The 24,470-nt window shown below is 44.6% G+C and overlaps 1 long non-coding RNA gene across 1 annotated transcript; it reads left to right on the forward strand.

The window, feature by feature from the left end:
- The first annotated feature begins 16,843 nt into the window (after positions 1-16,843).
- LOC306999133 lies at positions 16,844-22,539 on the forward strand. The gene is made up of 2 exons (XR_013797743.1): positions 16,844-17,213; positions 19,113-22,539. It is a non-coding gene; the product is annotated as an uncharacterized lncRNA (long non-coding RNA).
- Positions 22,540-24,470: the final 1,931 nt, after the last annotated feature.

Consider the following 24,470-nt stretch of genomic DNA (forward strand, 5'->3'; position numbering starts at 1 on the left):
CATCTGAGTCTCCCGCGGTCGATGCGCCTCGTTTTCCTCGGAGGGAGGCCACATCTCTTGTCGACACGCAAATCGGGGAGGAGCAAGCTGCCCAGAGCGGTCTCTCGACCGGGCAGGGGCCTTCCCCAGGCGCGTCCAAAGTTCCAATCGATCAGGCACCCAGACGGTACGGCCCAAAGGAGAGGGTGCGCTCCTACGGGCCCCAGGCAACCCGGAGGCGCCTGCTTACCATTACCTTGTCCGAGAAGAATCATGGCCAACGGATACAAACGTGCACGATACCGGGGCAATGGGCAATTTCCCTGGTTGTCAAATAGGAAGTTGCATGTTCTTGGGAATCTTGTTTGATTGCACCGTTTTTCAGAGGTCCACCTTCCTCAAAGGGCGCCTGATTTGCTTTCACCTTGTCCGAGCAGAGGACCTTCCTCCACTACTTTTTCTCCAGGGGTGTCTCAAGCCCCTGGAGTCTTTTCGCCGTTTACCCAGACCAATTGTTTGACAAGCATATGGTATATTACTTTGGGATCATCTGAGGAGCCCCAGACAGAGAACCGCCACGCAATTGCTTCCTACACACTGGTCTCGCTCCGCTCAGGCCAGGGCCCAAGGCCCGGGACGGAACGGCCGCTCATAGGGCGCGTGAGGAACCCTCTGCCAAAGGGAGGGTGTGAGGTGGCCTCTGGACCGAGGCCGTAACCAGGAAGGGTGCTTTCAAAGCCAGGGATGCGCAGGGCGAAGTTCGGCTCTAAGACATGCTGGAGGTACCCCACTGAAACCCCACCAACCGCCAAGCCCCCCTACGCGCCCACAGCCACCACTGCCTCTGCGGACATTCATTTCAGACAGGCCATCTGAGTCTCCCGAAGGTCGATGCGCCCCGCGTTCCCCGGAGGGAGGCCACATCTCTTGTCGACACGCAAATCGGGGAGGAGCAAGCTGCCCAGAGCGGTCTCTCGACCGGGCAGGGGCCTTCCCCAGGCGCGTCCAAAGTTCCAATCGATCAGGCACCCAGACGGTACGGCCCAAAGGAGAGGGTGCGCTCCTACGGGCCCCAGGCAACCCGGAGGCGCCTGCTTACCATTACCTTGTCCGAGAAGAATCATGGCCAACGGATACAAACGTGCACGATACCGGGGCAATGGGCAATTTCCCTGGTTGTCAAATAGGAAGTTGCATGTTCTTGGGAATCTTGTTTGATTGCACCGTTTTTCAGAGGTCCACCTTCCTCAAAGGGCGCCTGATTTGCTTTCACCTTGTCCGAGCAGAGGACCTTCCTCCACTACTTTTTCTCCAGGGGTGTCTCAAGCCCCTGGAGTCTTTTCGCCGTTTACCCAGACCAATTGTTTGACAAGCATATGGTATATTACTTTGGGATCATCTGAGGAGCCCCAGACAGAGAACCGCCACGCAATTGCTTCCTACACACTGGTCTCGCTCCGCTCAGGCCAGGGCCCAAGGCCCGCGACGGAACGGCCGCTCATAGGGCGCGTGAGGAACCCTCTGCCAAAGGGAGGGTGTGAGGTGGCCTCTTGACCAAGGCCGTAACCAGGAGGGGTGCTTTCAAAGCCAGGGATGCACAGGGCGAAGTTCGGCGCTAAGACATGCTGGAGGTACCCCACTGAAACCCCACCAACCGCCAAACCACCCTACGCGCCCACAGCCACCACTGCCTCTGCGGACATTCATTTCAGACAGGCCATCTGAGTCTCCCGAAGGTCGATGCGCCCCGCGTTCCCCGGAGGGAGGCCACATCTCTTGTCGACACGCAAATCGGGGAGGAGCAAGCTGCCCAGAGCGGTCTCTCGACCGGGCAGGGGCCTTCCCCAGGCGCGTCCAAAGTTCCAATCGATCAGGCACCCAGACAGTACGGCCCAAAGGAGAGGGTGTGCTCCTACGGGCCCCAGGCAACCCGGAGGCGCCTGCTTACCATTACCTTGTCCGAGAAGAATGTCGTCGACATCCAACTCCTCTACAACACCCCGAGCTTCCATGTTTGGACCACTGTCCCTTCAGCAGGAGAGCCACATGGCATACAGATCTGACTTTGACCAGAGACGACCCACCCTCTTTGGGTCTGCGAGCATGGAAATCTTGTTCGCATACAAGATCTTGGGCATGCTTCATTTTAATGAGGAATTCCCTCCACTGTGTCTTTCACCCTTAGCAGGCTCAGGACGGTGCACCATCACTGGGATGCACACCTGGGCAACGAGGGACTGGTTGTCCAAACCAGACCCCTATTTAGTAATAATGTCTCACCCACACAAAATGCAATTTCTCTTGGCCGAATCTGGTGTTTCCCCACCCAGTCTGACAAGCACGGTGCCCCGGTCCGGGTTCCTTTTCCGAGTAGAGTCCCCTCCTTAACAAACGCCCCAAGGCCTGTTTTTAGGGACGTCTCAGCTCCAAAAGGAGCTTCAGGGGTGGTGGCCAACTCTGACTCTGCAATTTCCTCAGCCAGTCTGACTAGCACAGTTCTCCTGTCAGTCTTCCTTGTCCGAGCGGAGCATTGTTCCCTCTTCTATATAGCCCCGAAGGTCCGTTTTAGGACCGTCTTTGCTCCAAAAGGAGCTCCAGGGGTGGTGGGCAACTCTTGACTCTGACCCAGGATGGGCCAACCTCCCCGGGCTGGCCAAGGGTGGTCTGTGAGCCTGGAGGTTTTAGCCCACAGCACCTTTTTGGACTTTGTCATTTCTAAGTGCTTGGCTTCTGATTCAATTTCTCCATGGGCTTCGGGCTTTATTCTTGCCCAGGAGAGCAGCGCCCTGCTCGGATGCACTTTTCAGAAAAATCAGCCGTCTTATCCTGGAGATTTCATGTTTTTCAGTCCGCCACCACAGTGGAGATTGTACTCTCTCCCCAGCCAGAGTGCACCCTCTCTGGCTTGGGGCACTGCCTTGAAGGCCCTGGAGCTTTGAGACCACTTCAACATTTTGGACTTTTTCATTTTTATAGTTTGGCTCCAGGGGAAAATTTCACCACGTGGTTTGGGCTTCATTCATGCCCAGGAGAGGTGCGCCATTGCTGGGATGCACTGTTCAGATAATCAGCCGTCTTTTCCTGGAGGTTTCATGTTTTTCCAGAGCTCCACCACTGCGGAGATTGAACTCGCTGCCCAGCCAGAGTGGCTTTGATTGTTCCTGGAGGCCCTCTCCCTCCTGGACTTCCAGAGCTCCACCGTGATGTATAATCTGCATTTCATACCCACCCAGAGTGACTCTGAGTGGGGCTCACGACGGTCTGATGAAGAATTGAGCCTACACCGCCCTTCCCTCCTCAATATAGCCCCGAAGGCCCGTTTTAGGACCGTCTTTGCTCCAGAAGGAGCTCCAGGGGTGGCTGGCAAATCTGACTCTGACCCAGGACAGGTCACCCTCCCCGGTCCGGCCGAGGAGGCCAAAGTGCATGGAGCCTACGAGCCTACCGCAAAGATTTGGACATAGGTTTTGGAACGAGCTCGGCTCTAGAGACAAGCCATGGGGTCATGTCTCTGAGGAGGCTCAAGCCCTAAGGTCAAGCCCCAAGGGGGCTTCAAGCCTCCACAGAGTGCCAATCCTCAGGCCCAGGCCTCCAGAGCCAAGCACCATACTCCCAGGGAGAAGGGGGCACCTCCTTCTCCCAAAAACTAAATGGTCTGTTGCAGGACATCCTAAGCTCCAGCATGTCATCCAAGACCGCGGGGCTAGGCGCTCCAAGCCGGGAATGAGGGACTGTGCTCGGCGTGGACGGCCACCTATGAGCGCATGCAGTTTGGTAGATGGTGACCCACTGCAAACTTCTTTAAACTCCCGTAACTCGGCGAAATCGAGTCCTATCGACGCCAAATTTTTATCTTGTTTAGAACTGGACGAGGCCTTTCCAAAGAGCTCACCCACGGCCTCGGGCCCCCCCGGGGGCCAGATATACAGCCCCCCAAAACGTCCCGGAAGCGAGAATCGCACATATCTCGACGAAAACTCAACGGATTCGGCGAGCACCGAGCTCGTTGGAACCGTCTAGTTTAACTGAAGAAACTATATAAATTTCAGAATTTTTTATGCTGTTTTCGCGGAGATATTAGCCGAAAACCACCGCGCGCCCGTCAAAATGGTGGAGGCTGGTGATGTCACGAGCTCAGAAGAAAATCGCTCGTATCTCGGGAACGCGAAAACCCAGAGAGCTCAAATTCGGGTGAGGAGGTCCCGCGGGGACCCTTGCCCGAAAGCGAGAGTGGCGGGCCTCGAGGACGCCCCCTACAGGATCTCAGTGGCAAACATAATCATTGGTGTGTGTGTGTGTGTGTGTGTGTGTGTGTGTGTGTGTGTGTGTGTGTGTGTGTGTGCGCGCGCGTGTGTGTGTGTGTGTGTGTGTGTGTGTGTGTGTGTGCGTGTGTGTGCGTGCGTGTGTGTGTGTGTGTGTGTGTGTGTGTGTGTGTGTGTGTGTGTGTGTGTGAGAGAGAGTGAGAGAGAGAGAGAGAGAGTGTGTGCGTGTGTGAGAGAGAGGAGAGAGAGTGTGTGTGTGGGAGAGAGAGAGAGGAGAGAGAGAGTGTGTTTGTGTGTGTGTGTGTGTGTGCGCAACCATTATAGTGTCAAAATATCCCCACAAAGATGGCCATATCCGAAATCCTTATATGCGGCTGAAACCGGTGGCCTAGTGCCTCACACATCTTTCCACATGAACATTTTAATATAACATTATAGTCATTATGGCCTTAGAATGTTTGAGGAGGGGGGGGTGGGGGGGGTGGGGGGGTGCACTATAGGCCCCTTCGGCGCGGTCTAAGCTTTTGTCCTTAATGGCATTTTTTGCCTTGCATTACTTTTACTTTTATACTTTAAGTAGTTTTGAAACCAGTACTTTTACACTTTTACTTGAGTAAAAAGCTTGAGTTGATACTTCAACTTTTACAGAAGTCATTTTAAACCCTAGTGTCTGTACTTCTACTTGAGTAATGAATGTGAATACTTTTGACACCTCTGAGTATATCAAATATTTATAGATGAAGACAAAAATACCATTACTACAAAGGTTTATCCTTTATTGTGTAGTGCACATGTTCCCATATTTAAATGTGAATGCACACACACACACACACACACACATTCACGGAATGAGTTACAACAGATTTCTAGTTCCCAGCATGCTTTGCTTCTGACTGTTAAATGAGAGCAAATGTTAAAATGAAGTGTTATTTAATGTGTTTTACTCTATATTAATATAGGGAGAGATCTGTTAGTGTTTAATGATCTATTATTCTGGAATTTAAAAGGTTTTCTGGTATGTGTGAGTTTTGGGGTTACCATTGTGCTGAAGAGTAGAGTCTGTGGTTCGGTTGACGATTGGCCAAAAGCTCTGTGAACAAAATGAATATATTTAAGAGATATAGCTGTGCACTCTTCAGCTCAGTGATCATACTCTATTGACTAAATACTTTACTATATGTGGAAGTGCTTGAGCTTTATTCACAAGTTTGAGATGTGGTTATAATTATATAATATAGGAAATATAATACATAAAATACTTCTCTATTGATGTTTGTTTATAATGTATTAGTAAATACAACTGCAATATATTACACATGCAGTACCATATATGATAATATATGCATCTATATATTATGAAGTGTATTACTGAATATAAAATTACATACATTATGATATGTTAGTATTGTCACATATTTTTCAATATATGAAAAGCGTCAATTTCTTATCTTTATTCAATATATTGTAATATATTAACACAATATATTATTCTGTATATTTTCAAATATGCTGTTATTTCATTGAATATAATGATCATTCATATACTGGGAAATATATCTTATTTTCGTAAGGGCAGTCCTCTGCCGTAACCCAGTGGGCAATGATGAGAGATGTGAAAAAGGATATTTTATCCATTCAAATGTGGTGCAGGACTGCAACTTGATTTTAAGTTGTACTCTCCAGGTGCGTGACTCTCACTTCCTGGCATATTTTCTCACATATTTGGAAATTGCTCACTGAGATTGGAAATGACCCATTGGTACACATACAAAATCACAACAGTGAAATAAATGTGAAGCGGGCGGCTAAATATGAGCCTTAGCGCATAAGATATTCATATTTGTGAGATTTCTAAAATTTTGTTCATTGCTGACATCTGTGACCCCAAACAAGCTGGCAGTTGTACGGTACCTATGGGGACACACTGACATAGGAGGAAAGTCACGTGTCTAGTATCTGTAAAACCGCATTTTTCCATCTTAAAAATATATCTAAATTACGTCATATGCTCTCAATGAATAATGCAGAACCATTAGTTGATGCGTTCATGACCTCAAGGCTAGATTACTGTAATGCTCTACTGGGTGGTTGCCCTGCACACTTAATAAACAAACTACAGCTAGTTCAAAACGCAGCAGCTCGAGTTCTTACCAGAACCAGGAAGTATGACCATATTAGCCCCCTTCTGTCAACACTGCATTGGCTGCCTATTAAACATCGTATCAATTTAAAAATATTGCTGATCACTTACAAAGCACTAAATGGTTTAGCTCCGCAGTACTTGAGCGAGCTCTTAACGCATTATAGTCCTTCACGTCTACTGCGATCTCAAAACTCCGGCCAGTTAATAATACCTAGAATATCAAAATCGACTGCTGGCGGTAGATCCTTTTCCTATTTAGCACCAAAACTCTGGAACAGTCTTCCTACCATTGTCCGGGAAGCAGACAAACTCTGTCAGTTCAAATCTAGACTAAAAACACATCTCTTCAGCCTAGCATACACATAACACATTATAGACTTCTATAACTCAATGTTAGGCTGCATAGTTTAGAACAGCCGGGACCGGGAACACTTCCCTTAAATCCTGATGTACTTGGTACATCATAAGAAGGATGGCGTCTACGCTAATATTAGTCTCTCTGTCTATCCCGAGGTTTATCGCTGTCCACCGGAACCAGGCCGTATCCAGATCTGATGAAGGACCAGCGCCAGGACACGACGACGCCGCTGACCTGAAGTGTCAACCAGTCTCTCCTCCTCTCCACTCCGACTTCAACCAACCGGAACTGGACAAATACTCTGATTCATTCTGAACTTCTGACCTGTAATGCTCCTGAATCATAATCATCCACTGTTCGCCCGTTGGCCAGAGGAGAACTGGCCCCCGACTGAGCCTGGGTTCTCCCAAGGTTTTTTTCTCCATTCTGTCACCTGATGGAGTTTTGGTTCCTTGCCGCTGTTGCCTTCCTTCTGGCTTGCTTAGTTGGGGACATTTAATATTCAACAATATCATAGATCTGCCTTAAGGTGGACGATGATCCAATTTTTTATTATTTTCATGTTATCACTGTGAAGCTGCTTTGATACAATCTGTATTGTAAAAAGCGCTATATAAATAAAGGTGACTTGACTTGAGGAAAGTGAAGAGGGAATTAATGAAAACAGCGGCATATGATGTCGGGTCGTAACAGTCGTAACCGCACCGGAATGCGGGACAAGTTGCGTTCGAAAGGGCTTGTCTAAAGCGATCTGAGTTTCTTTTGACTTTGAGTTTTTTGCTTGTTGCTGAAAACAAGCTACATTTTCTGCCAGTGGGGTGAGAAAAATAATCTTTTTTCCGTTTTTCAAAAAAAAAAAAAAAGATATAATATCTTATCTGGCAAATGCATCTTGATCTAAGAATGTTTTGATATTTGGACTGGAATCAACACAAAAATACTGATAAAGAAAAGCATTTTTTCCTTTCTTTTGCAGTGTAGACAGTGTCCTGGAGCCCTGGAAATTGATATTTTGTTAATAGGGGTCCAAGCACCAAACTTGAATTGGCTCTCTAATGAATTGCTAACAGCAAACGCTAAACTTTCAGCCATTTGAAATGAAAGATAAAGGCTGTGATTTTAAGGTTGCCCACTAGAGGGAGCCACAGGATAAGGAATCTTTCAAGCCTGATGTTTTTCTGATGTTTCTGAGTTGATCGGATCACTTTGAATGGAAATAAAGGCATTGATCTAGTTCATTTGTACAACTATGGTGTACTGACAGTATTGTTTAATATAATTAGTGTACATAGAATATGTGAAATGCTTAGATTATTAAATGTTTAACTTTTGCAGACCCAAATAACACACTTTTTTCAAGTTTTGTTTTTCAGGTAGCCAGACATGATTAAATATATTGCTGTCCATTTAAAAGGAATAGACCATTTTATTTGTATATACTATATATACCATTTCTATAAAGAGACTTGTTTACTTGTTTGTGGTGTAATAAAACAAACACTTAAACTGCAAGCATAGGTTAGTCAAGTCACCTTTATTTATAAATCATTCAGATGAGATCAGTTCAGTGACGATTCAGTGGAGTTGTTTGAAGATCAATTGTTAAATTAGTTAGCAGTTCTGCAGAACAGTGATGTTGTAATAATCCAACTCAGTTCAGTTCTGGAAACATCATCAGTTTGAGGAGTATTTGGCCATCACTGCAGTGGGACAGCACCAGTAGAGCTTGGCCATTCCTCGGTCGAGTCTGCAGTGATGGACTGGTGTCCATGCGGCCGGTTCTTTAAAGGTATTGACGTTAATCACAATAATCCGCGAACAACTTACATTTGCACAAAACAAAAGGCTGCGAATGCACACGAAAACTTATAGTCATGATGAAGGTGTAAAATAGTCCCAAACATAACTCCGGCGTGCTCGCTTGTGTTTCGCGGTTGAGCAGCACGCACGCGCATGAACCTGCTTAATCGATGATCGATAAGTTTGATCGATTAATGTATTATCGACAATTAATCGATCGTCGATTAATCGTTTGCATCCCTAATTCTAATTTAAATTCATACAGTGAACACTATACACTTTTATTTTTAATTCAATTCCGTTAGTGCAGGGGTGGGGAACGTCGGTCCTGGAGAGCCACTGTCCTGCAGAGTTTAGATCCAGCCCTGATGATAACTCATCTGATTGTAGCCTTAATGACCCTAAAGACATTGATGACCTGCTGGATCTGTGTTTGATTAGGGTTGGAACTAAACTCTGCAGGACAGTGGCTCTCCAGGACCGACGTTCCCCACCCCCGCGTTAGTGTTTCTTATAGGCCTACATGTTAACCTATGATACCTGAAAAACTTTAAGAAAAGTAACACAAACCAGTAAAGTACAATCAAATCTTGAAATTTGATTCAAAATCCAAAGGGTCCAGAATTATACATTACTTGAAGTCCCCCTATAGTCAATAATTGGATCCCTTAAAACTTATCTTTGATCACCAAAATTACATATTTAAACAAATAATATAGCTTGAATGTAACTACACCCTTGCCTCATTTAATATGCGCAATTTTATGAATATGCAAATGAGCCCCGCCTCCACTCACTCACTCCCTCAGAGATCCACTGGTTGACGATCACACGTTGATCTGATTGGTTGCACGGTAGTTTGTGACGTCAGAAACACCAGCGATTTCAAACCGTGTTTTTGAGACCATCGTTTTTTCACTGCAATGGGGTTGACATGAATTTGCACATGGTTTGTCTTAAAGCATATTAAAAACACCACATTGACACATAAACAACATTAAAAGCTTAATTAATTAAATAAACAAAACACAGGAGGACTTTAACTTGTTCTCAATTATGCGTTATTTAAGCACTAAACAAATTGTCTTTTTTAGTACTGTATTAGTAGTAGTTAAGCCATAATTATTGGCTTATTCTGGTCAATAAATCTAAATGTCACTCAATAAGCGCCATAGTTAATGAGGATATTAATTTACTTTAAAACGCAGGGTCAAATTGTCCACTACATTATAATTTACATATAACTGTAAAACCAGCACTAATTAAACAGTTACTAGCCTCATATTGTTCAGTTAACTTAAAAGATGGAGAATCACTGAAGTACATTGCTACACAAAAGTAATATATGGTTTGCTAAGTTGTAAAGGATGGCTAAAACACGTTTACTGTACATTCAGGTAATCATTAATGACTAGCTTATTTATCGCATGAATGTGGATCCTTCAATGGCTAACATGTCCTTACTACATGTTAAGTTAAACATTAATCACTAGTGTGTTCATGCTTAACCCTTAAAGACCTATAAAACATAACTGTTGTTCTTAAAAGTTTAATCACTTTTGAGCCGCTAATCCAATGTGTATGCATTAAAAAGTCCCATTGTCATGATAGAAAATCACAGGAAGCAGATGCAGGTACTCAGGGTTTATTTAGGTGGAACAAAACTCAGAACAGTAACAAAGTAGACAGGGAGGCGGCGACTCAGGCTCGTGCAGGGACTCGATGGTCTGTGAAGAGTTGGTGCGGTGAGAGGTGGTGATCCAATAGCCCGGTGAAGAAGTGAGGAAACACTGACAGGACACTCGGGAACAGGAACACACAAGACGAACGCGGGACACGGCCAGACTCCACCAACATCGACAAACAATCCGACACTAGAACAGAGAATGAGGTGAGTATTTAAGGGGGAGGAAATGAGCCGCAGCTGTGAACGATGATGATGATGATGACGATCAGCTGGAGCGCTGAACAAACACGTGAGTGGGACAACGCCCACTCACACATAAACAAACAAAGACACGAGACAAAGAAGAGGCAATGCATTCAACAACCGTGACAGTACCCCTTCCTCTAGGAACGCCTCACGGCGTTCCCAGACCCCCTTACCTGTCGATTGTAATCATCGATAAGAGAGTGATCCAGGATGTCCCGAGTCGAAACCCAACTTCTCTCCTCCGGACCGTAACCTTCCCAGTCCACCAAGTACTGGAACCCGCGTCCCCTCCGCCTAGAGTCCAGAATACGACGGACCGAATAGGAAGGTTCCCCATCTACGAGTCGCGGCGGTGGGGGAACCGGGGCAGGCGGATTAATGTGGGAAAAAAAGACGGGCTTAATTTTGGACACGTGGAATACCGGATGAATTCTCTTGTACGCTAGAGGAAGGTTGAGGCGGACTGCCACCGGACTAACAATCTTGGTGACAGAAAACGGGCCAATGAATTTAGGAGCTAGTTTATTGGACACGGAGCGGAGCGGAATGTTCTTGGTAGAAAGCCACACTTTGGAACCGACGACATATACGGGAGGCCTACGCCGGTGGCGATCGGCTTTGGCCTTGGTGCGCGCCCCCACTTGGAGTAAAGTCTCACGGGCTCTAGTCCAAGTGCGGTGACACCTCTGGACGAAGGCGTGAGCGGAGGGAACCGCGACTTCGGACTCCAGACTAGGAAAAACAGGTGGCTGGTACCCTATACTACACTCAAAGGGGGATAGGCCCGTAGATGACACTGGCACCGGCTCTGGAACAGCAGACACTGGCTCCGGCTCTGGAACAGCAGACACTGGCTCCGGCTCTGGAACAGCAGACACTGGCTCCGGCTCTGGAACAGCAGACACTGGCTCCGGCTCTGGAACAGCAGACACTGGCTCCGGCTCTGGAACAGCAGACACTGGCTCCGGCTCTGGAACAGCAGACACTGGCTCCGGCTCTGGAACAGCAGACACTGGCTCCGGCTCTGGAACAGCAGACACTGGCTCCGGCTCTGGAACAGCAGACGTGAAGTGGACAGTCTCTGGAACGGCAGACATCCTGTGCCTCCTCCACGCATGCAGTACCGCCACCGCATAAAAGAGGAAGACCGCTCTCTTGGCCGTGGCAGGACTGATGGTGGGCGGCTCCGAGACAATCTCAGGGATGACAGCGGGCTGCTCGGAGGGGACGGACTGCGGGACGACAGCGGGCTGCTCGGAGGGGACGGCCTCCGGGACAACAGCGGGCTGCTCGGAGGGGACGGCCTCCGGGACAACAGCGGGCTGCTCGGAGGGGACGGACTGCGGGACGACACCGGGCTGCTCGGAGGGGACGGCCTCCGGGACGTTAAGGAGGCAGGAAGTCTTCCTCTTCCTCCGTGTTTGATGGCGAGGAGTAGGCTCCGGGCGGGACAGGAACAACGGTGAAGGGAGCGCTGGGTCGAGCATCACCGGCCCAGGGTGGAAGAGAGACTGAGGCGAAGAGTGGTGCTGGAAGTCACCTCTAGTACCTCCTCCCCTGCGGCCTCCACGGGTCCCAGAAAACTTGGCCAGGCGGGTTCCCTCAAAAGATTCCTGCCTGACTGAAGGAGGCTCAGGGGATTTGGTCGCCATGATCTCCTCCGTTTGATGGGCCCATAGCGCAAAACATTGAAAAATGTTTATCCGCGGTGGAACCTCCTTCGAACCTCCCCTCTTGATGGCTGGGGAAGAGCCACGAAAACCCTTACCGCTGGATCTATTCATGACGGAGTCCTTCTGTCACGACACACCCACGGGAAAAGGTAAGATCCAAAAGCAGTTTATTAGGGAAATCCGTACTCACAATCCAGCCAGGCAAATGGTCAAAATCCAGTAATTCAATCCAAGGACACAAGACAAGAACAGGTAACAGGCAGCAACAGGAACAGAAGTGTGGGGACATTAAACAAGGACTCCGTGACATGAACTGAGACAGACGGTACTTATACACAGACACTAACAAGGAACAGCTGGGAACAATGAAGACAGGGAACAGCTGTGTGAAATGAACATTGATGGGTAACAGACAAAGGATTATGGGAAATGTAGTTATAATGTGGATGACACCGTGGGGAAGAGGACCTCTAGTGGACACCAGGAATACACAAACCAGACACTGTGACACTGTATCACACAAGTTGCAACTTACGTTACATCTGTGTCATTCTGTTTGGTGAAATGGTCCCACACACACTACTCTTCTCTGCACGCTTCCTCCCGTCGTCTGCCCTGGCTCTAACCTCGAGTGTGTTAGCCTGTAGCCTTTACTTTCTGCAATCCTTGTGAGCGCGCGAACCCAAACGCTGTGACCTCGCGCCGAATGTTTTTATTGGTTTATTAAGTACAAACGGGCGAGTTATGAAAGATTGAGTGAGAGGGATTTGTTCACTTCACACAAAAAGATATTGGAATGAGATGCTAACTGTAGTAGCGTTTAGTCAAATGTCTTTAATAGACTAATTTAGAGATCACTTTTTTTTTTTTTTAACCAACTGCCGAAAACTTTGATCGGTTAACGTTGATACGGTCAACCATCGGTCAAACGGTCATCGGTTAACATCCCTACCAGAAACCACAAAATCAATTACATGCGTGAGAGAGAAACACCATAATCAAATTTTAGCTGGGTGTCCACGCTGATGTCACAAAGTGCCAAAAGGGTTTGTTGGGATCAGGAATCACGTTTAGTCTTATTACTTGCCCTGCAATACCTTTCCTGCCAAAACATCCCCTGAATTCCAAATGATGCTCCCCTTTTGGACCACTTATACTTTCTAATATGAAGCAAGCTTTTCCGTGTGAATCTACAGGCTGAGATGTCACTGAGGACTTTATCTTTAACTCTTCATCACAATCTCAACCCGCTGATCTGTTAAAGGATTTCCCCATTTATCACACAGCTGGATGACCAATGGTGTGTCAAAGCCATGGCCATTTATGACCTGGAAAGGTATATCTGGCTTCTCCAGCAGAATTATCTTTGCCGGATCTCCCACAGTAACTTAAGTTCGCACAAATTCCTTCATGTCCAGATACTTGAAGCAAAAACCCTTTTGGGCCAAGAGAGAATGGCCAGCTCTGTCCAGGTCTGCTCAGACAAGCACTTCATTATGGCCTCATCTGACTCTGTGGCGAGGTTGGAAGCCGGTTTCCACAACCGTTGAATCTCCTCGGGTTTTGGGTAGTTGGACCTCCACCCCTCCTGCCCAATCAGCCTTGACAACTTTGCGGTCGAAGACTTGTGGACTTTGAAGTGTGCTGAAAGACAAAGTCAAATCACTTTACTCACGCGGATCACTTTTTTGACTTCAATTTTGAGTTGGGCTTGCTGCGTTTTGATAGAGAACGTGTCCGGTACAAAAAGTTTTTTGGTGTATAGTTTGTAACAAAAAAACAAAAAAAAAGTGGTTTTGACCAGAAGATCAAACATTTGGCTAACTTTGTGATGTAGGTGTGTGTTGCTGTGTTAAAGGTTTAGAAAAATTACCATAATCATTGGTAAACGCTTGTTGGCGACAAACAAGTTAAAATGAGCGACATTGCTGTATTGGTGGATTCGGAGACTTACACAGAAGATATTCCCGTCTCTGGGCGTACTTAATATCTACATATATATCAAGACTATGAAATACCACTCTGAATCCTAGATAACAACGAAAAATGGTCACTTACTAATGCATACGTGCTGTAAACATTGAATCATATTGCAAGCGTAGAGTCGTTAAAATAGAGATGTACTTACCGTCAAGGATTCCACAGCTCTTGGGCGTTGCATGTGGGCAAAAACCAAGACAGCCTCGCAGTAGTACCTATGCATGGTCCTTCCTCTGTCCCTGAGTTTTCTGCCCAAAACCAGATCATGAGCCATCCTCTTTACTTCCAGCTTTGCCACTCTTGAGATTGTCTGGCAATCTTTGAGTGCTGCAAGCCCATAGAGAAAGAACCTGTTAGGACAAAACAAAAAACAAGACACATTTACTAAAGATACCGCACTGGAGATGATGTGAGACAAGACAAGGCACACACATGGACCCTAAATGCATTAAAAGAAAAAAGAAAAACACAAAATGAATGTCTTGTGTCAGGTTGTGTCTTGTCATCATGGGTCTTGTATGACTTTGTTTCAAACCTGTAAGAATTTCTTTTTTCTGCTGAACACAAAAGAAGATATCTTGAAAAATGTCTGTAACCAAACAGTTGATGGACCCCATTGACTTCCATAGTATTCTTTTCCTACTATGGAAGTCAATGGGGTCCATCAACTGTTTGGTTACAGACATTTTTCAAGATATCTTCTTTTGTGTTCAGCAGAAACATTTTTTTTTTACAGGTTTGAAACAACTTGAGGGTGAGTAAATGATGACAGAATTTTCATTTTTGGGTGAACTATCCCTTTAAACAAGAACACACAAATTAAGCAATGCTTATACTTATCTTAACAAATAATAATATGTGGTTGTGCTGCTTCTCTCTCCGCAGGGGAGTATCCAGAAGGCCAGAGCATCTCCCTGAACTCCTCCTTAAAATGGTAAAAATGGCATCTCCCGAAAATTGGCAAGACAACAGGAACCAAGTATGTAACCACACAAATACATAAATAGTGCAACACACAAAAAAAGACAATTATTACAAACAACTCAAGTCAAAAACACGTCCAGAGGCAAACTAACACTGAGTTGGGGCACCAGGCAAAATTAATCAATAAGGCCCCTTTATGTATTTTATATATGTTTTAGATTATAGTTTTTTTGTTAATATATCATCAATACCTAGAGATATTATCATACACAATTCAAAAAGTAGTCAAAACACAGAAAATCGAACAAAACATAAGTTGTTTATTATTTACCACATTATGTGCTTAATTTTTTTTAATTAACAAAAGGTCAATCTTCATCTTTATAACAAGATACAATACAATAAAACAATCTTCAAGATACAGTAAATATTCAAATGTGTAACAGATTGCCACCTTTAAAACATCAATTTGCGTGGTGGAACAAGCAATGCTAAATATTATGCAAGCATAAGTTCTCATAGGTGTGTGATCTTACCTGGTTGTGCTTCCGTACAGCATGTATGTCTTGTTTAAAACAAAAACAAGCCTGTGACTGCTTCTTATAGAGATGCAAGAAAGAATTTTAAGATCTGAATCTGTAATGATTATTATTCCCCACTGTAGCCGTAGTCATCATATCTTATGCCGTACATACCAGTGGAATTGTGTGATTTTTTTAATTTTATGACTCACCTGGCCCTGGACCTGTTGAGATGCATAAACAAATGCTCTCCTGCTGGCTTCTTTGAAGGCCCCGGGGGAGCCTCTGAGACATCTTCAGCATTTTAAAACGTTACTTGTAGAATGAATAAACATATTCAATGTTGAGCAAAGGAGAGACTTACCGAATCCCGAACTTGCACTGAATATAGTTCCAGATGGCTCTACGGTAGGGGTGGGCGATATGGCAAAAATATCATATCACTATTTTTTTCAGGAAAATCACGATTAACGATTTTATCACGATTCCTTTTCATGTTGGTTTTACCATTTTGCAAGTGACTGAGCATCACAGCCAAACAAATGTCCCTATTTTAAAAACAAAGCTTTAGGTAACAAAATATAAAATAAAAAAGAATGGCAGACATTTAGGCCAAAGTGGCAAAGATAAAAAATCTTTGTCATTTTCTTTGTTATTAAAAATTAAGAACAAAGATACACATACACAACTTAATTAAATAAACAGTGCTTTATTTTTTCAGCTACAGGTGTATTTAACAGCATTGAAGAAAGTAATTAAATGAACAAATATGAAAATAAAACACAACATGGACTTCACTGTATAAATTTTACATTGATTCTTATTAAAGCGACTATTAAAGTTCTCAGTCAAGAGTGAGTGAGATGCTCTTTGTATTTTGTTGTTTTATTAACAAGCATAGTTCTCCAAAGATTTAAATTCTCTCAAGCCGTTTTAAACCCGAATAAGTCTCCCTCTTCTGTTGAAAATAAAAGTTATTTGGAGGAATGTGGGTAACCAAACAGTTGATGTACCCCAGAGACTTCCATAATAGTTTTTTCCCACTGTTACGACCCCAGTATGGGTCATATTGTGTGGGTTTGGTTGTCTGTTTGTCTCTTGTGTTGTAGGTTGGAGTTGGAGTGAGTGACGTCATGATGACTGAGGGTTTACACCTGTGCTAGAGCTGATGCCGGCAGATAAAGCAGCTCCCTTCAGTCGTGACGGGGCGCTTTCCTCTCGTGCCATGTTGTCGTCGTCATCGTCTTAGTTATTGTTTTATTCCCGTTTCTGTCTAGTCTTTTACTTTTACTTTAATAAATGTTATTCCTTTTTGCATACGAATTAACGTGTCATCTCCTTCTTTGTCGCGGCTTGTGAGCCGGCCGTGACAAAATGGGGGCTCGGCCGCTCGTTTGCTAACTTGTGCAAATTCCTGTTATTTGTCGGCATGATTTGGAAGCGTTTTTGTTGCGTTCGGTTACTTTGTAATGAACTTGGCACGTTCATTAACTGAACGTAAAACCGGAAGAATGTTGTTTGGGTAACGCTATTGTTTTGATGTCTAATTCGTCGTTTGGAAGGAAATGCGCGTTGAAATTATTTGTTTTGAGGACATGTTGCTGTATCATCAGTTAGCTATTCTATGCTGTTTCTAAGAGGTAAGTGACTTTGCAAATCTTATCGTGGGGAGAATTTTGTGGATGTTCCCTTGTTAGGTGTAGCTGCTTGGTCCCTTTTGGAACAAGTAGGTAATGTAATTTTTTTTATTTTTGTGTGGTGACCGTGAGTAGAGCAGTTGTCTCGGGAGCATGGCCGTGGTATGAGGTAGTCGCCAGCGTGCTGGTTGCTTTTCTTGTACCAGCGGGAGTTGGTGCTTAAATACCCCTCGCCAGTAACCACACGAAGATTAGGGGTGAGTTAGTTAGTCGTTTTTTCCTATAGATAGGGAAAGGGAACCTTTTATTCCTACCACGTGAGGTTTGTAAGTCACTTTATATTAATTGTAACATATTTTAGAGGAAGTATGTCTAAACTTGTAGAAAAGTTTATTATTTCTCCCTCTGGAGCATTACTTGAGTCGTTTACAAAAGATCAGTTATTTATGATTGCGGATCATTATGGAATCGAATTTGAGGATAAGAGATTAAAAGAGAGTACAATTAGAGAAACACTTAAAGCAAAATTGATAGAACAAGCTATATTGACTGAAATGTCTGATACAGCTACTGCTCACATTAAACCAACTGTTGGCACTTTAACTTTTGAACAACAAGAAAGGTTATTGCTGTTACAGCTTGAAACGGAGCGTGAGAAAAATAGAACTAAACAGTCAGATATAGAGCTGCAGAAATACCGCTTGGAGATGTTAAGAGAAGGCAAAATAGATGATGGTTCAACTTCAGATTATGCTTTTCAGGGTACTTCTAAAATGTTTGACACGGTGGGAAACTTGCGTTTAATGCCTAAATTTAATGAACGAGATCCGGATACATTTTTTACCTTGTTTGAACGGATTGCGGAAGCGAGAGGTTGGCCCAACAAGGAACGTACACTACTTTTACAGTGCGTGCTTACTGGCAGGGCTCAGGAAGTTTATTCTTCTCTTCCCCTCTCAGATTGTAACGATTATGACATCGTAAAAGCAGCCGTTTTGAAATCGTACGAGTTAGTACCAGAAGCGTACAGACAAAAATTTAGAACATTGTCCAGAGGTGTTAATGTTGCTCATGTTGAGTTTGCTAGAGAGCTCAGTACTGCATTTAATCGCTGGTGTATGGCATCTGACGTAACCACATTTGAGGAGTTGACTGACTTAATCGTGCTGGAACAGTTTAAGAATTCTGTACCTGCTCGTATCGCAACATATATAAATGAGCAGAAAGCGGACACAGCTGCTAAAGCTGCCGAGTTAGCTGATGATTATGTGTTAACACACAAGAGTTTTGAGTTTCGGAAAAGGGATGAATTTTTCGAAGATAAAGGGGATCGTATGTCCAGAAATTCGTCTCTTATCTGTAATTACTGCCATGGTAGAGGGCACTGGAAAAGTGAGTGCCCAGTGCTTAAAGCCAAGAGTAAAGGCGGAAAGGCTCTTCGCATCAAACCAGCGGCTCTTGTGGCACCCGTGTTAACTCCTGTTAATTCATTGTGTGAAGGATTTCCTAAGGCAGGTAACCTTTTAGAAAATGGTGATTATGCGCCTTTTATCACCTATGGACATGTGTCGATGACTGGTACGGAGAGAAAAATTCCAGTAACAATATTAAGAGATACGGGAGCTTCGGAATCTTTTATATTGGAGGATGTGTTGCCATTTTCAATTTTTAGTGATACTGGTACTAGTGTTCTTGTTAGAGGAATTGGGTTGGATGTGGTGTCTGTTCCTTTACACAGAGTAACGTTGTCATCTGAGCTTGTGAGTGGTGAAGTGGTGATTGGAGTGCGTCCATCATTGCCCGTGGATGGGGTGGATATAATCATGGGGAATAATTTGGCAGGGGGTAGGGTGTGGCCTGATACCTTTTCACCTCCTGTGGTTTTATCTGTTCCCCTTTCAGGTCCTGACGAGAGTCACGAGAACTACCCGGAAGTGTTTACGGCATGTGCGGTAACTCGTTCCATGACCTCTGCTCAGCCCAGGGTGACCTCTGATTCTGCTGTAGTCAAACCTTTCTCTTTGCCTGATGACTTTTCTGTTTCTCCTTCTGAGTTGCTCCAGGAGCAGCAACTTGATTCTTCTCTCCATCAATTATTTGAGAGTGTGATGTCTTCTGATGAAATTAGAAATGTTGCTCATGGTTATTTTTTGCAGGATGGAATGTTGGTGAGGAAATGGATTCCTCATGGTAGTGATTTTGCTGGGGATCCTATCATGCAGGTGGTCGTTCCAGAGAAGTATCGCTCACTGGTATTGCAGATTTCCCATGATAAACTTGCAGGTCATTTAGGGGTAAAAAAGACCTATCACAGAATCCTTCGTAAATTTTTTTGGCCAAAATTGAAGAAGGATGTGTCACAGTATATCAAGACCTGTCATACTTGTCAACTAACAGGCAAACCAAATCAGAAGATCAAACCTGCCCCATTGTTTCCTATTCCTGCTGTCAGTCCGCCATTTGAGCACCTGATTGTTGATTGTGTAGGCCCGCTGCCTAGGTCAAAGTCAGGTAGCATTTATTTACTCACTGTGATGTGTTCCTCTACTCGGTACCCTGCAGCATATCCTCTCCGTACGATCACTGCCAGATCAGTGGTGAAAGCCTTGACTCAGTTCATTTCCATTTTTGGCATTCCGAAGATTGTGCAAAGTGATCAAGGTTCTAATTTCACTTCTCATTTATTTTCTCAGGTCTTGAAACTGCTGCACATTAAGCACAATAAAGCTAGTGCTTATCATGCTCAAAGCCAGGGGGCTTTGGAGCGTTTCCATCAGACGCTGAAGTCTTTACTGCGTTCTTATTGTACTGAGATGGGAGGTGATTGGGAACAAGGATTGCCGTGGTTGATGTTATCAGCACGTGAGGTATGTCAGGAAAGTACTGGGTTTAGTCCAAATGATTTGGTGTTTGGGCACACAATTCGGGGACCACTGGCTGTACTCCGAGACCAGTGGGTTGAAAGTACACCACCCAAAAACTTGATAAGTTATGTGAATGACTTTAGGCGTAGATTATATGAAGCAGGTAAGATGGCAAAAGAACAATTGCATTCTTCGCAAAAGCGTATGAAGACCATTTTCGATCGACGAACTGAGGAACGTAAATTCATGCCTGGTGATCAGGTGTTGGCTCTGTTACCTGTGGAGGGCTCACCATTTCAAGCTCGGTTTACAGGTCCGTATGTGGTAGAAAAACAAGTTACTGACTTAAATTATCTGATTGCCACTCCAGAGAGAAGAAAGTCCACCCAGTTGTGTCATGTTAATTTGTTGAAGCCATATTATTGCCGTTCTCAGAAGATGCCAGACGATGAGGTAAAATCTGCATTACTAGTTGAGAGAGTCTCGCTTATTCCTATGGGGGAGGGAATAGATGAGGGAGTTTCTTTTCCAGAGGATACAGTTCTGTTGGGTCGTCTAAAAAATTCAGAGACTCTTAAAAATTTGAATAAAATGTTGGCCCATTTGCCTGATGATAAATGTGGTGATTTGATTGATATTGTTAATCATCATGTTTCCTTATTTGGTGATGTACCTTCGCGTACACATTGGTTGGAGCACGATATTGATGTCGGGGATTCGGTGCCCATTCGCCAGAATTTTTATCGGGTGTCCCCAAATAAACTCCTGCATCTTAAAGCTGAAGTCCGGTATATGCTGGATCATGATATTGCACGACCTTCATTTTCCAGTTGGGCATCTCCCTGCTTGCTTGTAAATAAATCAGACGGTACTTATCGGTTTTGCACCGACTATCGTAAAATAAATAGAGTAACAAAACCGGACTCATTTCCACTGCCTCGTATTGAGGATTGTGTTGATCGGGTTGGGTCAGCGAAATTTGTAAGCAAGTTCGATCTGCTTAAAGGCTATTGGCAAGTCCCGTTGACCAAAAGAGCTCAAGAGATTTCCACTTTTATTACATCGGAGGGGTTATTCTCTTATAACGTTATGAGTTTTGGCCTCAGAAATGCGCCTGCAACCTTTCAGCGGCTTATGAATAGGGTTGTTTCTGGGTTGGAGGGAGTGGCCGTCTATTTAGACGATGTAGTAGTTTTTAGTGATTCATGGGAGCAGCACTTGAAGCATATTGCAGACCTGTTCTCTCGTTTTGTAGATGCTGGTCTGACCGTCAATCTGGCTAAATGCGAGTTTGCCAAAGCCACTGTGACTTACTTGGGTAAGATAGTTGGACAAGGTTGTGTGCGACCAGTTCGGGCCAAGGTGGAGGCCATTGATCGATTTCCTTCTCCTACTACTAAGAAGGAGTTAATGCGTTTTTTGGGGCTAGTGGGTTACTACCGGGGATTTTGCAGGAATTTTTCTACCGTGGTAGCCCCACTAACTGATTTGTTGAAAGCAAAAGCAGCTTTTGTTTGGACATCTGTCTGTCAGGACGCTTTTGAGGCAGCTAAATCACTGCTTACTTCCACTCCTGTGTTGGCAGCGCCTCGTTTTGATCGTGCTTTTCAGTTGTGCGTAGATGCTAGCAATGTGGGTGCTGGAGCAGTGTTGTTACAGGCTGATGAGGAAGGAGTTTACCGTCCAGTTAGCTACTTCTCAAAGAAGTTTAATTCGTATCAGTTGAATTATGCTGTGGTTGAAAAGGAGGCATTAGCTTTGATTTGGGCTTTGCATCACTTTGAAGTGTATGTGGGATCTGTGTCAGACCCATTGGTTGTGTATACGGACCACAACCCGCTCATCTATTTACACTCTTTGCGGTGCCCAAACCAACGATTGACTCGTTGGTGTCTTTTCTTGCAATCATACGCACTTGACATCCGGCATATCAAGGGGACAGACAATGTGGTTGCTGACGCATTGTCTAGAGCTCCTTATTCCTTTTAACTGATTGACTAACTTTTGTTTTGCTCTACTTGTCTTTCTTAAATTGCTTCCACAGGGCCCGTGGTTGCTGAGGATATTGGAGAGTATTACAGAGCGGTGGGTCTTTCCAGTATGGGGAGTTATCCGGTGACGGGTTTCATAAATGTCCACCCTTTTTCTATGGGGGGGGGGTGTTACGACCCCAGTATGGGTCATATTGTGTGGGTTTGGTTGTCTGTTTGTCTCTTGTGTTGTAGGTTGGAGTTGGAGTGAGTGACGTCATGATGACTGAGGGTTTACACCTGTGCTAGAGCTGATGCCGGCAGATAAAGCAGCTCCCTTCAGTCGTGACGGGGCGCTCTCCTCTCGTGCCATGTTGTCGTCGTCATCGTCTTAGTTATTGTTTTATTCCCGTTTCTGTCTAGTCTTTTACTTTTACTTTAATAAATGTTATTCCTTTTTGCATACGAATTAACGTGTCATCTCCTTCTTTGTCGCGGCTTGTGAGCCGGCCGTGACACCACTATGTAGTCAATGGGGACCAGCAACCGCCCGGTTAACCACACTCCTCAAAATATCTTCTTTTTTGTTCAGCACAAGAAAGAAATTAATACAGGTTTGGAACAACATTAGAGAGTGAGTAAATAATGACAGAATTTTTATTTTTGGGTAACTGTCCCTTTAAGGACAAGCGGCAGCATTTTACTATTAGGGCAACTGTCTCTTTAAGATCTGCCCGCGACGAGTCTAATATACACGCATTTGACAAGCAGATTTTTTCTTAATTTTTTCTATTGTTCTTTCACTTTAGACATAACCAACTTTGTTTATGTAAACCTTGTGTGTATTTGACAGTATTAGCGCAATAAGACTCGAAAGATAACTTAGTTCAGTAACGGGCGCTGTTAGACAGGCTTTTAGTGCATGTGCGCCTCGGGTGTTTCAGAAAAGCGCCCGTTAGAACAGCGCATTAGCAGCGAATGACATGTTTAACCGGCAAGGCTTTAAAGCACATGCAAATAATACATTTTTATGAACTACAGTGTCCCGTTCCTCTGCATTTCATGTGGATATACGTCGCGCTGTACAGTATGTTGAGACGGAGGCGCCAGACATGCAAACTGATCAAATGCACGATCCTACGATATTTCTTCAAAAGCAGATCGTGGAGACATTTTAATCGTCCACGATCAAAAATCGTAATATCGCACACCCCTACTCTACGGAGCATGGAAGTGTCCACACCCTGGTGTCTGGCCATTGTGTTGTGTTGCACTGATGAGGGCGGAGCTGCTGGAGTGGGACTCCCTGTCGGTAGAGACACCGTTCCTGCGGGCTTCTTTTCAGACACCATCTTCTTCGACTCACTGAAAACCAGACATTGTGTTAGAATGAATTGTGTCATTTCTAATGACTCACCTGGATGCTGGACAGCTTGATCCATTTTATAACTCCGGTTTTCAGGCCAACTATTAAAATCCAAATTTGGAGGGCTGATCGCTCTCTTGAAGGTCTGGCAAGAGGAGAGTGTTTAAATTTTTATTTTTTTAAAAAGGGTTTAAAAATAGTGATGAGCCGGTGAATAAAAAAGTAAGCTTGATTTCCCCGTCTTGCATGTTGAAAAAGATGTTACCTACCTCTCATTCTCGAGAGACTCAGGCGGCCAGTCTAACTGTGGTTCTCCATCCGGGGCTCCCGCCCATCCGCCACTCCTCCTCCACCCATGCCAGTGCTGACGCATACACCTGAAACAATCAGGAAAAACTCCATCACAAGTAAATGCACTGGAGATATAATGCTCCAAACATCACCAGTAAGGAGGACAACAAGACTGCTGAGAACTTGAGCCATGGATCACAGAGAGAATGAGCCGTCTGAAGGATACTGCTGGTTCAAAGCATGTTACAGATGCCATAATTCCCCAACAGCCAAATAGACGCTTTGTCCAAAGTCATATGACTTTCCCTGGGCGAACGGCTTTCCTTCCTCCAATAAGAACGTGGCAGGCAGCATAGCTTAAAATATACACACTCCATACACAGAAGACTTAGAGAACACACAATGATTAATAAAAGTGAAAATTGAAAACATAAAACTGAAATTACAAAATAAAAGTAACCTGCTTTATCACCCTTGCAACTTACCCTTTGAAGAAATGCATGATTCATCTCGTCTCCGATGCTCTAATGTTCGTAACTGTATTTGCCTCCTCCAGCTCGACTAATGGTGAAAAAAAAAAAATAGATCTACGATTATCATCACAAACAGAACACTGCAAAAATGCCAAACTACAGAACGGTACACTACTAAACCATGCATAAAAGAGAAGTAGAACTAAAAAAAGGTGTATGGATGACAAGATAGGTCAGTGGAAGCATTTTCCATCTTTGGCTTGTCCAGAAATGCCCCCATGGCTCAGACCACCATC

Source organism: Phoxinus phoxinus (assembly GCF_949152265.1).
Source record: "Phoxinus phoxinus genome assembly, chromosome: 5".
NCBI lineage: Eukaryota > Metazoa > Chordata > Actinopteri > Cypriniformes > Leuciscidae > Phoxinus > Phoxinus phoxinus.